The sequence below is a fragment of the Perognathus longimembris genome, chromosome 3, assembly GCF_023159225.1.
Source record: "Perognathus longimembris pacificus isolate PPM17 chromosome 3, ASM2315922v1, whole genome shotgun sequence".
NCBI lineage: Eukaryota > Metazoa > Chordata > Mammalia > Rodentia > Heteromyidae > Perognathus > Perognathus longimembris.
The window spans coordinates 122,621,512-122,634,664 of NC_063163.1; the positions used below are offsets into that span (position 1 = coordinate 122,621,512).

A 13,153-nucleotide genomic window follows, 5' to 3' on the forward strand; every position below is an offset into this window, starting at 1 on the left:
AAAGCGGGGCGTGGGGGTGAGGACACGGCAGCTAGCGTGGAGGGGGGGCAGGGCATGTGAGGTTTTTAAAGTAGGTAGCTGGTAAAGGAGAACGCCACACAGTATTCAGGCAGGAGAGGCCGTTTATTACCAAGCTGCCGGCCCGTGACTGAGATGATGCATGGCTGGAGAGAAGGGAGAGAAGGGGCAACCCCCACCCAGCCCTGCCTTATCTAGGGCAGGGGCAGGGGGTGTGTCCAGGTGGATTAGGATGTGACCTCAGGGGAAGGGGAGGTAACTGCCTCCAGGTCTGCGGGTCACCCAGGTAACTGGGTGGAGACTTAGTGAGGTGGGCATCTGCATGGAGCCCTCCAGGGACGAATCTTACAGGGCAGAGTTCTTGTCTGGGATCTGGGAGGGCTCTTCAACTGGCAGCCATGGCGGCCTTCCAGTAAATGCCTTGAAGAGAGCTGAGGAACACACGGATGGCCGTCAGGAAGTACAGTTCTGTTTTCCCCATCTTGACCAGGCTAATAAGAATTCAACAAAAATGCATGGTGTTTTTGAGGCTATTGCAAAAGGAGTTGCTTTCCTGATTTCAGCCTCAGTCTTTGGGTCGTTAGCATAGAGAAAGGCCGTTGATTTTTGAGGGTTTATTTTATATCCTGCGACTTTGCCAAAGTTTTGGATCAGCTCTGGTAGCTTGGGGGTAGAGTCTATGGGGTTCTTTAGGTATAGGATCATGTCATCTGCAAGAAGAGAAAGTTTAACTACATCTTGTCCTATTTGGATCCCCTTTATATTTTCTTCTTGCCTAATTGCTCTGGCTAGGAATTCTAGTACCATGTTGAAGAGAAGGGGAGAGAGTGGACATCCCTATCTTGTTCCTGATTTTAGAGGGAATGGCTTTAGTTCTTCACCATTTAGAGTTATGCTTGCTGTTGGTTTGTCATAAACTGCCTTCAACTGTTGGAGGGGATATGGCCAAAAGGAAACCCTACTCCATTGTTGGTGGGAATGTAAACTGGTTCAGCCACTCTGGCAAGCAGTATGAAGATTCCTCAGAAGGCTAAACATAGAACTCCCCTATGACCCAGCAGCCCCACTTTTGGGTATCTATCCAAAAGACCACAAACATAATCACACTAAAGCCACCAGCACAACAATGTTCATCGCAGCACAATTTGTCATAGCTAGAATCTGGAACCAACCCAGATGTCCCTCAGTAGAAGAATGGATCAGGAAAATGTGGTACATATACACAATGGAATTTTATGCCTCTATCAGAAAGAATGACATTGCCCCATTTGTAAGGAAATGGAAGGACCTGGAAAAAGTTATACTAAGTGAAGTGAGCCAGACCCAAAGAAACACGGACTCTATGGTCTCCCTCATAGGGAATAATTAGCACAGGTTTAGGCAAGTCACAGCAGAGGATCACAGGAGCCCAATAGCTATACCTTTACGAACACATAAGATAATACTAAGTGAAATCAACTCCATGTTATGGAAACGATTGCTGCAACTACTTTCAACATGCCATATGTAATTGTAGCCTCTATTATTGATAATCTTCTTGTATCACCTTCCTGTGGTTGTACCTACACTTTCTCTGTATCTTATCTGAGTATATTGGAAACTGGGTATACTGGTATTAGAACTAGGAAATTGGAAGGGAATACCAAAATCGAGAGACACAGGGTAAAAAAAGACAAAAAACTACAAAAGCAGTACTTGCAAAATTGTTTGGTGTAAATGATCTGAACAACTCATGGGGGGGGGAGGCAAAGGGGGAGGGGGAAGGGGTGAATGAGGGACGAGGTAACAAACAGTATAAGACATGTATCCAATATTTAATGTATGAAACTGTAACCTCTCTGTAATTCAGTTTGATAATAAAAAAAATATATATGTATAAAAAAATGCATGGTGCACCTGGTCTGTGAAGGGCATTACTTCGTTGCTTTAAGGCTTTGTAACATACTTTCACAGAGGGACTGGTTAATCTCCAGTGTGTCATGAGCCCCGCTAGCTACCCAGCCAGGGGCTCCAGGACCTTGGTGAGTGGCTCGCCTCCACTTTCACACCCACGTGGACAGAGGACCCCTGCAGAGTCGCAGATCTACCATTCAGGGAGAATGCAATTCTGATCATGATTCAGACGTCCTCAAACACTTAGCAAGTAAAATACAGGGGCCTCCTTTAGATTTGAATTTCAGATCAACACTGAGGAAATAATATTTTAGTACAAGTATAGTCCAAATAATGCGCAGCGTATACTTAGATTGAAAAGTTCCGTTGTTTACCTGAAACTCAAATGTAACAGGGCTTACATTTTATCTAACTATACTATTCACATAGGAATTAAAAGGAAAATTCTCTGATTTTAATTTCTTTGGCATATATAAGTATTCTTCTGTTTGAGGATACTAAATCACTTACCTTTCTCCAAAAATGAAAAGAAAAAAGAACAAAGCTGTCTCTCAAGTTGTGTCTCACCATGTAATATGCTACACTTAAAGATAAGGCTAACAGAGCTCCAAAGTTTTGCATTACAGAAACCTTACTTTTGGAACTAATACAAAACCCCCATGTGTTTTATATCTTAAATACCCACTCAAGAAACTACATCTTAAAATAATAATCAGGGGTGCCCCAGCAAGTCCCAAGCTGTGCGTGGAGATAAAGAGGCATGCATGTCTTGCCACATGCTGGGGGTTAGAGCAACGTGCTGAAAACTAGGTTTTGGAGCAGAATCCCGACTAAGGCTGGCAGCGAAGGGGAGGCACTTAGCCCTAGACTATAAGAATAATGATTGTTTCTGAGGCTGGAGTCAAATATCAGCTTTCATCCCAGTCAAAGCCAGCACCACAGCTGCCTTCTGTCACCAACACTGCGGTGGAGAAACTCAAAAGGCGCACTGAGCGTTTCTTCTAGGGACGTTTTCAAAACAACTTGGACTTAATGCAAGTTGCCAGAACACAGAGCAAATCTACGTTCCTATTGAATGTCTATCTTGCCAGTAACCATCTAAGAAAAATTGCTCTGAGGAGAAATGTTCTTTCAGGAGAATGCAAAGCATGAAAGGTAAAATGGAGTCTGAAAGGGAGGGCAGGGGCATTTTATTTTATTTATTTACAGTCCTGGGCCTTGGACTCAGGGCCTGAGCACTGTCCCTGGCTTCTTTTTGCTCAAGGCTAGCACTCTGCCACTTGAGCCACAGTGCCACTTCTGGCTTTTTTCTGTATATGTGGTGCTGAGGAATCGAACCCAGGGCTTCATGTATACAAGGCGAGCGCTCTACCACTAGGCCACATCCCCAGCCTGGCAAGGGCATCTTAAACATCATGGCCCATCAGGTCAGGCTTTCCCTAGATTTCTAGCTCCTGCTGGGCCTGGTCGTTCATAATGGCGGATCTTTGCCTGCGAGGGGCTGACCTTCACTGCATCCTGGTTCTGAGACCGGGCACCCGAGGAAACAGGGATTCACACAGTGGCGACACAATTAAAAGCGAACGTGTGCGAGGCATGTGGACCAGGTGTGATCACCCAACAGGCAGAACAGGCGCCCAGTGACAGTCCCCGCGCGGAATCATCTGGAAGCTGCCAGCCAGTTGCGTCTGCGCCCCTCCTGCAACTGCCTCCCGTGGGCCCTGGTCTCGATGATCTTCAGCAAGGAAGGAGGGCTTGGAGGGTGGGTCTCTACCACCAGGAGGACACCAGCCAGAGCGCTAAGTCCCCGGGCGTGGGGGCGTGGGGGGGGGCGGGGTCCGGAACACCGCCTGGGTTCTGGAAGTGGAAGCCTGAAGTTCAGATCTGTCTGCGCCCCTCCCTGCGCTTGCTGCTGAGGGGAAGAGTGCGGGGTCTGGGTGCTGCCCGAAAGGCTCCTGTGGAGGCGTGGGGCGCCGTGGAGGGCGTGGGGCGCCGTGGAGAGCGTGGGGCGCCGTGGAGGGCGTGGGCGCCGTGGAGAGCGTGGGGCGCCGTGGAGGGCGTGGGCGCCGTGGAGAGCGTGGGGCGCCGTGGAGGGCGTGGGCGCCGTGGAGAGCGTGGGGCGCCGTGGAGAGCGTGGGGCGCCGTGGAGAGCGTGGGGCACCATGGAGAGCGTGGGCGCCGTGGAGAGCGTGGGCGCCGTGCCTCACCCTGTGGGGCGCCGTGGAGAGCGTGGGGCGCCGTGGAGGGCGTGGGGCGCCGTGGAGGGCGTGGGCACCATGGAGGGCGTGGGCGCCGTGGAGGGCGTGGGCGCCGTGCCTCACCCTGTGGGGCGCCGTGGAGAGCGTGGGGCGCCGTGGAGGGCGTGGGCACCATGGAGGGCGTGGGCACCGTGGAGGGCGTGGGGCGCCGTGGAGGGCGTGGGCACCGTGGAGGGCGTGGGCGCCGTGGAGAGCGTGGGCGCCGTGGAGGGCGTGGGGCGCCGTGGAGGGCGTGGGCGCCGTGGAGGGCGTGGGGCGCCGTGGAGAGCGTGGGCGCCGTGGAGGGCGTGGGCGCCGTGGAGGGCGTGGGCGCCGTGCCTCACCCTGTGGGGCGCCGTGGAGAGCGTGGGGGCGCCATGGAGGGCGTGGGCGCCGTGGAGAGCGTGGGGCGCCGTGGAGAGCGTGGGCGCCGTGCCTCACCCTGTGGGGCGCCGTGGAGAGCGTGGGCGCCGTGGAGGGCGTGGGGGCGCCGTGCCTCACCCTGTGGGGCGCCGTGGAGAGCGTGGGCGCCGTGGAGGGCGTGGGGGCGCCGTGCCTCACCCTGTGGGGCGCCGTGGAGAGCGTGGGCGCCGTGCCTCACCCTGTGGGGCGCCGTGGAGAGCGTGGCGCCGTGGAGGGCGTGGGCACCATGGAGGGCGTGGGCACCGTGGAGGGCGTGGGCGCCGTGGAGGGCGTGGGGCGCCGTGGAGGGCGTGGGCACCGTGGAGGGCGTGGGCGCCGTGGAGAGCGTGGGCGCCGTGGAGGGCGTGGGGCGCCGTGGAGGGCGTGGGCGCCGTGGAGGGCGTGGGGCGCCGTGGAGAGCGTGGGCGCCGTGGAGGGCGTGGGCGCCGTGCCTCACCCTGTGGGGCGCCGTGGAGAGCGTGGGGGCGCCATGGAGGGCGTGGGCGCCGTGGAGAGCGTGGACGCCGTGGAGAGCGTGGGCGCCGTGGAGAGCGTGGGCGCCGTGCCTCACCCTGTGGGGCGCCGTGGAGAGCGTGGCGCCGTGGAGGGCGTGGGCGCCGTGGAGAGCGTGGGGCGCCGTGGAGGGCGTGGGGCGCCGTGGAGAGCGTGGGGCGCCGTGGAGGGCGTGGGGCGCCGTGGAGGGCGTGGGGCGCCGTGGAGGGCGTGGGGCGCCGTGGAGGGCGTGGGGCGCCGTGCCTCACCCTGTGGGGCGCGTCGGGTGCCGCGTGCAGGGCGTCCCGCGCTCCGGGTGGGGCTCCGTGGAGTGTGCCGCTGGGCTCAGGAGTGGGTGCGCAGTGCAGCGTGGGGGCTGCGGGAGGAGGCTGGGCCGCAGCCGGCAGGGCGCGCGGGGTCCGCGGGCGGGGACCCCCCCATCTGTGACGGGCGCTCTGGAGAAGGCCCGGGGCATTTCCCGCCCGGCCCTCCCGCCCCGGGGAGAAGATGGCTGCGGAGGAGCTGCGGCTCCTCCAGAAGCTGGGGGGCGTGGGCGCGGGCGCAGGCCGGGGCCGAGTCAGAGCCCGGGTGGGGGGTGGGGGGTGGGGGGTGGGGGGTGGGGGGGCCCTGTGAACCCGGGATCCCCTCCCCCGCCCCGTCGACTTCAGCAGACCTGCGGCTGACTCAGGGCTACGCGGATGACTCAGGGCCTCCCCGCAGGAGGGGTCCGCACGCAGCTCTCCTTCCCGCACGGAGGAGGGGAGCGGGGGGGGGGGGGAGCGGGGGGGGGGGGCAGCCTCCCTCCCGAGCCCGCCCACCTGCGAAGCCCGGAGGCGAGCGTCCCCGGCCTCCCCCTCCGGGAAAGGTGGAGGCGGACGCGGGCCGGGCCTCTGCGCAGAGGGAGCCGTCGGGGGCTCCGGAGGAGGGGAGGGTTCCCGCCGCGGCCTCCCCACACCTCCAACATCCGGCGCCCGCTGAGCTGCGGGGGGGGGGGCGGGGGGGGCAGCGGCAGCCCCGCGAGGTCGGGCTTGGGCCCAGGGCCTCGTGAGCGTTCCGCCCCGCCGGCGTCGGAGCCCTTCTGGTCCGGACGGTGAGTGCGGGCGCCGTCCGCGGGCACCGTCCCGGGCACCGTCCCGGGCCCCGCCTCGGCGCTGGGTGCACGGGGCCCACCCTCCGCGGAAGGCGCGGGTCGCGGGGCGCGCTGTCCACGCTCCGCGGAAGGCGCCGGTCGCGGGGCGCGCTGTCCACCCTCCGCGGAAGGCGCGGGTCGCGGGGCGCGCTGTCCACCCTCCGCGGAAGGCGCGGGTCGCGGGGCGCGCTGTCCACGCTCCGCGGAAGGCGCCGGTCGCGGGGCGCGCTGTCCACGCTCCGCGGAAGGCGCCGGTCGCGGGGCGCGCTGTCCACCCTCCGCGGAAGGCGCCGGTCGCGGGGCGCGCTGTCCACGCTCCGCGGAAGGCGCCGGGCGCGGGGCGCGCTGTCCACCCTCCGCGGAAGGCGCCGGTCGCGGGGCGCGCTGTCCACGCTCCGCGGAAGGCGCCGGGCGCGGGGCGCGCTGTCCACCCTCCGCGGAAGGCGCGGGGCGCGCTGCCCACCCTCCGCGGAAGGCGCGGGGCGCGCTGTCCACCCTCCGCGGAAGGCGCGGGGCGCGGGGCGCGCTGTCCACCCTCCGCGGAAGGCGCCGGTCGCGGGGCGCGCTGCCCACCCTCCGCGGAAGGCGCCGGGCGCGGGGCGCGCTGTCCACCCTCCGCGGAAGGCGCGGGGCGCGCTGCCCACCCTCCGCGGAAGGCGCCGGTCGCGGGGCGCGCTGTCCACCCTCCGCGGAAGGCGCCGGTCGCGGGGCGCGCTGTCCACCCTCCGCGGAAGGCGCCGGTCGCGGGGCGCGCTGTCCCGGGAGAGGAGGCCGCGGAGGAGCCGGGAACCCGCGCCTGCCCCGGACTCGCGGCCCCGGCCACACGGACAGGCCTGTGTCCTCCACCGCACGGACTTCGCCCGGAAAAGTTTAAATAACTTGCCCGGGGCCTGCGTGTGAGGAGAACAAGACTTCGTGGCTGGAAACAGACGCTTCCTAGGCCTTATCAGCTCCCCTGAACCCCTGCCTGGGCATGGCCGCAGGACACCCAGGGTGGAAGTGTGCTTCGTGCCAGAAGCGTCCACTCTATGGTTTGAGTGTTTGTACTGTGTACATATTGCAGGAAAACAACTCCACTGTGGGGTGTGTGTGTGTGTGTGTGTGTGTGTGTGTGTGTGTGTGTGAGACAGTGGTCTAGTGGCCACTTGAACCCGATCGGTTTTGTCTAACGTTTCTTTGCACAGTTCTCGGAGGCCTTGTGACCCATCTGATCCTCTATCTGAAGACAAAGTACGTTCCCTCTTCCTCAGAAAACAGATCACCTGTAAGAAAGGCAGGATATTCTTTTCTGACTTTTCCTAATTTAAACTCACTGGATGTTGTCTCAATTGCCATCTCCTAAAGGCAAAGAAAAGCAAAATGTGTACACAGAGTTCTGTGACTTTCCTCCATGGGATGTGGATGTGGGAAGGATTGCCAACCTTGTCTGTGTCCTCCTTTGGTGTCCAGATGCTTCTACACTGTCCTGGGAGGAGTAAATGTCAGCCCATTCCCAGGGAGATTTTCTAGAAGGAAGATGGAGAGAAAGCTGCTACTTTTCATAGCACTGTTCTTACCCTGCCACCTCTGCTTCCTATGGCATAATTCTGATGGTTTATTTCCATGGTGCTATAATAGGTATCTTGTACAGTTTTAAGAGTAATAGTAGTTTCTTTCCAAGACATTAATTTTGGCCACAAAGTTAATGTTTGTTGACATAATGTACTCACTGACTTTAAATGACCATAAACTAGAATTAGGAGGCCTTAATTCCAGGCTCAGCTTCTCTCAGTCTCTGAGTATCAGTGGAAACAGCATGTGGGCTTTGTAGGAAGAGACACCCGAATTTGAAACTTAGGTTTTCTGCCTGTCACCTGTGTGGATGAGCTCCTGAAATTCCTGTGTTGTTTGTTGTTGTTGTTTCACCTAATCTGCAAGACAGGCTGAGATTGCCCCTCCTCACAGGCCCCAAAGAGCACTTCCTTCATGTGCTTTGGCTGGAAACAGAGAATTCTCATCACCACTTTCCCCTCAATACAAGAGGAGGGAACCAGGCTTGGGTTTGTAAAGGGTCTTACTAATTCCATGGTTAAACATTTCTGAGCTCTACAAGGAGTCTGCCTGTTAGGGGTTCAGACTGCATGGCTGAAATCGCCACGCTCTTTCAATTTGGGGAAAGCTTTAAAAAATTGATAGTTCATTTGTTCCTCCATGTCAGTGGGATCATGATATTGCTGAATTGTTCTAAGTCGAGGGCTGATGGGATGACTCATTTATGAGTTATCTCCGGTGTTTTTTCTCTCTCTCTCCTGGCTAGCACTTGTACTGGAGGCTATGAATATGGTGACAGGACCCTCCCCTTGTTAGCAGCCTGCTGGCTGAGAAGACCAAGACAAGGACTGCACCTCTGTTGCTTGGCCCTCCAGATAGCTCCTTGACCCCTCTGACCACGCCTCCTTTGCTGGGTCCTCTTCTCTGGGGATCTGCCTTGGGTCTTCCTTTGGGAGTCTCCATTGGATTATCACTGTCTTTTCTGTCCCCAGCTTCCGTCTCTCTGATATGGATTCCTAGATCTGTTTTCTTTTATATATTTTTTTTCTTAGCCCCAGAACTAAATGCCTCTTGGCTATCTTTGCCTGTATCCCACATCAAACATATTATATCTACAGAGGAGCCTTCTTAATCCCACCTATACACACACACACACACACACATTCACCTGAACACACAAACACACTCATACATGCATATACATGCACACGCATATGCACATGCACACACACATGCACAATCATTGACATGCACTCGCACATAAATATGCACAAGGACACAGACACAAAAGCACATACGTGCACACACATACACACCCTCAGCTGCCCTTCTGCAGGCTCGCTGTTCAGACATCTGGGCCTTGCCACGCTCCACATCCTTCTGGCTTCCAAATCATTCGTGTTCTGTCTTGACCTGGCCTCCCTCCCCGTGGCCGCAGTTACCTCAGTTCCATGCCCATCTCTTTCCCTCTTGTATTATCATAATGGCTTCCTAACTTTTCTTGGTAGCCTGGCTCTCTCCATTCTAATTCACTCTCTGCTTGCTACCAGAGATAATTTCCAAAGCCAAATTTTGCCTTTCTTCATCATCTATTGGAGAAATACGTTAGATCCTCATTGCCAAAGAGAAGAGCCCACATCCGTCCACTAGCAGAGTTTCCAGGACCAGAGCCCCACGCGCCTCTCGGTGCCTTCTCTGCCTCGTTTGCTGTGGGCTGCAGTGTCCCATCCACAGTGGATCCTGTACCACAGGGAGGAGGTGTGCGGCTTCCTCCTCCGCGGCCCAGCCATCTCTGCCGCCTCCCTTCTTTAGACAGGACCCTGCCGGGCGGCTTTTACAAAAGGTAATCTTTAGATCCCCTCACACAGAGCTACTCGCCTCGTCTTCTGTGTGCTCACAACTCTCATTCATAATTTCCCATTACACGTTCACACTCATCTCTCCCAACAAGATGTTGAGCTCATCAGATTGGAGCCTCACTTGTCTCCAAAGCCCTGTCATACCAGATCAGACTTTGCACACAGAAGGAATCCAATAAATAAATGTTTGCTGAATGAATACATTTGTCACTACTAAGATCCAAGGAATACTTATTTTTCCATTCTATCTTCATAGTTAAATGTTTGACTTTTACACTAATTCACCAAATAATTTACCTGCTAGCTCACAAATTAGCAAAAGGCTTCCCATCAATGTCCTTCCTGTCCTAGCAAGATGCCAAGAATTTAGAGTTGGGACTCTCGAAATACTTGTGTGCCTCTGACGTTCAGTGCTTTTCAAGTTTCTCTGAAGCTTTTTTGACTTTAACTTAAATTGTTTTTAAATGATTGTTTTACTGCTTAAGCTACTCTGGTCTCCACTTTATGATTATTATGTAAGGTCCAAAGCCAGGTAAAGATATAAACCTGAGGATATTACAAGAAAAGGGTAAAATCACCATGTAGTTTATAGAATTTGTCCAGATATAAAGTTGTAGAAGAGGAAGCAATGAAAGAATTTCAAACTTTGGAATTTATAATTAAGCCAATTTATATGTATTAATGCATATAAAAATAGCATTGGAAGTTAAAGATAAAAGCTGGGCACCAGTGGCTCACACCTGTAATCTAGCTACTCAGGAGTCTGAGGTATGAGGATCACAGTTCAAAGCTAGCCCAGGCAGAAGTCCATGAGACTCTTATCTCCAATTAACCAACAAAAAAGCTAAAAGTGAATGTATGACTCAAGTGGTAGAACACCAGCCTAGAGCAAAAAGCCAAGCCAAGAGCAGGAGGCCCTGAGTACTGGTACACACACAAAAAAAGTTGAATGATTTGTCCATTCATGGCTTTGTAAATGTATTACTGTCTGCAGTTAACATGTCTAAAGTTTAAAATAAAAAATAATAACAATTCTAATAACTAATGTTTATTGAGCACTTACTGGATACTTTGCTCAGTACTTTGTGTTCATTTTGTCCTCTCAATATCTCTTCAGTAAGGCTCCAATTCCTTCTGTCTTTTGCAAGAATAGATGAGTCTTAGAAAGCTGGAATGGCTTGTTGGAGCACATGCAGTTTTAGAACTATGTGATCTCCTCTGTTGAATGATTAAATGTCCCTTAATCCTCTGGATGTTTTACTAATCAGTAAATGATAAATCATTTTGTATATTTGTGTAAACTGTGATTTATACATTTAAAATGATAAGGCACATAGGGCTGGGAATATGGCCTAGTGGCAAGAGTGCTTGCCCTGGGTTCGATTCCTCAGCACCACATATATAGAAAATGGCCAGAAGTGGCACTGTGGCTCAAGTGGCAGAGTGCTAACCTTGAGCAAGAAGAAACCAGGGACAGTGCTCAGGCCCTGAGTCCAAGGCCCAGGACTGGCAAAATAAATAAATAAATAAAGATAAAAAATAAAATAAAATGATAAGGCACGTGAGTCATTATTTGAGAAGAAAAAGAAAACAAAATTCTTTGAGAATCATCAAGCATAGCAATTGTTAACTACTGGATGTCTGTATCCACCCTTTAAAAAAAAATCTGCTTTTCTACCACATTCTTGAACTTACTATAAAGAATACCTGCTTATGTTTCCTGGATCTAGAATTCTTTCTTAGGTAGAAATGCAAGAAAAAAAATATTTCTCTAAAATTGGATAATACCACCATGAGTGAAAACGTACTTATTAAATGGTTAAATTAAATTCAAAGGAGTAGCTGCTGAGATCTATTGCTTTGTATGTGAAATGTAGTAATTTAAAAATTAAACAATTATAAGTTTCCTGGTACTGTTCAAGTCAATGTACTCAAGATAGTCACACTGAAAGGTGTCTGCAGGTTTTATAACGGTGCTCTCCAGGTTAATTACATTCAGAATATCTGGCTGTCAGCGTGAGTGTGTTACAGGATTCCAATTTAGGTGTTCTTTTCTTGATGTTTGGCACCTAGAGTTCTGTTTTTGAGTAATTGTCAAAGATGGAGCTGCCTTCAGGAGGGAAAATCCTGCTTCACAAAAAAGTTTGGGGTTTTAAAGATTTTTATGTTTTTGGTTGTTTTCTGTGAACAGGCAAAAAAAAAAAAAAAATCCCAGAGCATAACTCCTTCTGTCTTCATCAATCCAAAGTAGTCAGGTTGGGAAGTCACTCCAAAACTCTGATGTCCAGGACCCTCTCATAGATTTCCAGAGGCGGAGATCCAGGAACATGCACTTGAGTAAACAGCTGGGAAAAACGTTTTGACTTCACGAGAATGGACACACCTACTTGTTAACAGACTGCTGACACAGACCAAAAGCAAAAAGAAACACTGGTTAGTTCCCAGACAGAATCCATTCCATTTGAAGTAGCTGGGCCTAGCTCTGCCTAGATTCTCAGGCCATCAGAGAATATCATTGCATTGAAGTTAAATAAATGAAATATACTCCTTTACTGACTGTGAAGACTCAGAAAATAAAAAGATTGGTTTCCAAATGGCTCTTTTTTTTTTTTTTTTTGCCAGTCCTGGGCCTTGGACTCAGGGCCTGAGCACTGTCCCTGGCTTCTTCCCGCTCAAGGCTAGCACTCTGCCACCTGAGCCACAGCGCCCCTTCTGGCCATTTTCCATATATGTGCTGCTGGGGAATCGAACCAAGAGCTTCATGTGTAGGAGGCAAGCACTCTTGCCACTAGGCCTTAGTCCCAGCCCCCAAATGGCTCTTTTTTAATTATCCCAGAAATCAGTGCAAAAATTTCAAAGTAGAACACACGAACCATTCCTGAATTATATTTCATTCTTTGGTACCCCAGGCACATTATGTTTGTATCACAAAACAGAAATAATAAAAAGCAGGTGCCCTGTCAAGTTACTTTTGTAATTGGAAACTAAAAATTGATACATTTTGCAAAGAATTTTGACAGAATAACCCCAGTGGGTGTGTCCAGTGCTGTCCTATAAGTCAATTAATGTTAGACTGGTAAAGGATATAGTACTTAAGAGAAAAGGAGGGAAAAGTAGACTAATAATACCTTTTATGACTAGGGGAAATGAATCTTTTTCTAAAATCCCTGCCATAAAGAAATATGGCCAGTTGGTAAGAAGTGCTTGTTCTAAATGCTAGAAAATCTTGGTTTGGGAGCTTAGAAATAAACCTTGCAAGAGTGTTAGTATGGAGAAAACAGGAAGACAACTTCCTCTCTAAACGTACACCATTTCCTGGGGAGGAAATCGAGGCTTTAAAAAAAAAAAAACCAACCCCAGAAATGCTGTTTTTTTGCTGGCTCTGTAAGTGAAAGGCATCAATTTAGAGATAACCATATATGTTTATAAAAACCAAGGCACAGACCTTTAATAAAAATTAAATCCTGAAAGTACCTTCTGAGTCTGGTAAAGGCAGACTCAGAACCTGGTACTGGTTAGTGTGGTTACTTGTGTTTTTGAGCATCCCTGCCCCCACTTCCCTGGGCAGTTTTTAAGGGCCAGCAGTTGAACAC

At 52.5% G+C, this 13,153-nt stretch overlaps 1 protein-coding gene across 1 annotated transcript in view; it reads left to right on the forward strand.

The window, feature by feature from the left end:
* Positions 1-13,153, forward strand: part of Maml2 (mastermind like transcriptional coactivator 2) — a 254,013-nt gene that overhangs the window by 93,894 nt on the left and 146,966 nt on the right. The window lies entirely within an intron of this gene.